This window comes from Bubalus kerabau, chromosome 17, assembly GCF_029407905.1.
Source record: "Bubalus kerabau isolate K-KA32 ecotype Philippines breed swamp buffalo chromosome 17, PCC_UOA_SB_1v2, whole genome shotgun sequence".
NCBI classification, from domain to species: Eukaryota; Metazoa; Chordata; class Mammalia; order Artiodactyla; family Bovidae; genus Bubalus; species Bubalus kerabau.
The window spans coordinates 65,633,823-65,636,635 of record NC_073640.1 but is presented as its reverse complement, the minus strand read 5'-3'; positions in this window follow the sequence as shown (position 1 = coordinate 65,636,635).

Here is a 2,813-nt window from a genome sequence, read left to right as displayed (position 1 = left end):
AAGAGTTGGACACGACTGAGCTTCTGAACTGAACTGATGGAGACTGCTAGTCATTCTGCTTATCCAGTCTCCAGGTTAGTAACAGAAGACTTTGAATTTTATCCAGACACATAATGTCCAGTAACATTTCCCATCCTTCCTGCAGCTCCTTTGCTCTCATGACTGAGTCTTAGAGGATGGGGTGTACATGGAATGATTTGTGTATTTCATGAACTGTGATTTCATAAGAAAATTGCCTTCTCTCCATTTTTTTCCCCTCCCATCTTCCTGCTGCCTGGGGAATGTGATCTCTGTGGAAGGACAAAAGGTGGAAGCAACTGTTGAGAGCAGAGACCCCATCGAGCTCCCCAGATGGCTGGATGGTAAAGAATCCAGCTGCCAAAGCAGGAGACATGGGTTCGATCCCTAGGTTGGGAAGATGCCGTGGAGGAGGAAATGGCTACCCGCTCCAGTATTCTTGCCTGGAAAATCCCATGGACAGAGGAACCTGGTGGGCCATAGCCCAGAGGATTGCAGAGTCGGAAACAATTTAGCCACCAAACACCACACACCGCATCACTCTGGGTCCCTATACGAGCGTGCGGAACAGCGCCGCCTGCTGGCCTTGCATCAACCGCAGACATCCTCTGTAAGAAAAAAGGAAAGTCTATCTTATCTCACCACTAGGATTCTTGGTTACATCAGCTTACCATAAACTTCCCTGGTAATACAGCTATAAAAGAAAATTCTCAGAGTAAAACCCGGGCTGGAGAAGCCAAGATAAAGGGACAGAACCTGGCATTCCCTGGCCGTCCGGTGGTTAGGACTCTGCTTTCACCACTGGTGGGTGTGGGTTCAACCCCTGGGCATGGGACTAAGATCCCACAGGCTGCACAGCCAAGGGAAAAAAAAAGAAAGGAAGGAAGAAAAATGTGGGAGAGAGAACTGCTGTGGAAGTAAAAAAGGTGTGCACTGGTGTGGAGAGGGTGTTCCAGTACAAATCAGGCTGGGCTCCAGGGACCACACTTGTTCAGGAATCCAGAAACCAGAGAGGAGGTGAGAGTTCTCCATTGCCTCCCTCCCTGTCCCCTCTCAGGTCTCACCTGTTTCCTCTGAAATAAACTTAGCTTTGTCGGTCTTACAGGTCTGTTCCTGGTGGTCGTAGGCTAATTGGGCAAGAGCAATACATATCAATAGCTGCAAAGCACTCTGTGTGCCCTGAAGGCTAAGTCTGAGATCCTAGGAGATCTTCTAAAGAGAGACATGAGCTGGTCTGTGATATTAAGAACCTGACAAATTTTCTTTAAGTACCACCCATTTTTGCTCTATGTTAATTTTTTAAATACATTTATTTTTAAATTTATTTTTGGCTGTGCTGGGTCTTCATTGCTTTGGGGGCTACTCTCTAGTTGTGGTATGTGGCTTCTCATTGCAGTAGCTTCTCTTGTTGCAGAGCACGGGCTCTAGGGAGTGCGGGCTTCAGTAGCAACGGCCTGTGGGCTCAGGAGTTGCAACTCCCGGGCTCTCGAGCACAGACTCAGTAGTTGTGGCCCACGGGCTTATGTACTTCTCCACATGTGGGCTCTTCCCAGACCAGGGATTGAACCCATGTCTCCAGCACTGGCAGGCAGATTCCTTACCACTGAGCCACTAGGGAAGCCCCCTCAATGTTCATTTTCAATATTATCAGCAAGTGGTGGTCCTGGGCAGGAACAGTGGGAGCCTCTGGGACAATGATCTGTTAATATCTGACTGTACCTCAAAGCCACTGGGGGAGGGACCAGTCAGGCTGGGAGCTTCCTGCTGGGGTCTGTGGTCAGAAAATGAGGACAGGGCTGAGGAAGTTGCACAACCTCGCGGGGCACAGGAGGCGTGACTGGGACCTGTCAACAGCGGGGCCCTGGGCAGTGGGAGGACTGACACTGTGACAGCTTTGGGGAGCTGTGTGATGTCTGCGGGTCACTTCACTGCTTTGGCCTCTTTCAAATCGGAGCAGTAGTCTGCCGGGTTGATAAGTGCCCTTCCAGCTCTAAGCGTTTAAAAGCTTGAACTTTGGAACCAGACTGACTTGAATTTGAAGGTCATCTATCTTCTAGCCCTGCTGTACAGGTCACACTCTCTGGGCCTCCCTCGGAGCCTCAGTTTCCCCATCTGTAAGCTGGGATTGATGGTTTCTCTTTTTGGTCAGTTGGTTATGAGCTGGGGATGCTGGTGGTGATGAGCATGTTTCGGGGGAGGGGGTTAGAGCTTGATGTTTTATATGACAACAAAGGGGGTGACAGAGGATGAGATGGCTGGATGGCATCATTGACTCAATGGACATGATTTGAGCAAACTCTGGGAGATAGTGAAGGACAGGGAAGCCTGGCTTGCCACAGTCCATGGGCTCAAAAAGAGTTGGATGTGACTTAGCAACAGAACAACAACGAGGGTGTATGTAGGCCACCATTGTGATAGCCCATGGGGCAGCCTGTAGTCTCATTCAGTTGCTAAGAACTCAGCATTGTGTCACATCTCATGTAAAAGCAAGTCCAGCTTACAATGCGTTAGTGAGTAACGTAGATGATACCGATGATGGAGCTGAACGCGGGCAGAGAGAGTTTTCATCATATTCGCATAGAGTAAGACAATTAAAAATTCCCTTTAATCACTGGGACTTACCTGCTGGTCCAGTGGTTAAGAATCTGCCTTACAATGCAGGGGACATGGGTTCAATCCCTGGGAATTGAAGATCCCACATGCCGAGGAGCAACTAAACCCTCATGCCAAAAATAGCCTGAGTACCACAACTAGTGAGTCTGTACATCACAATGAAATGAAGATCCTATGTGCCC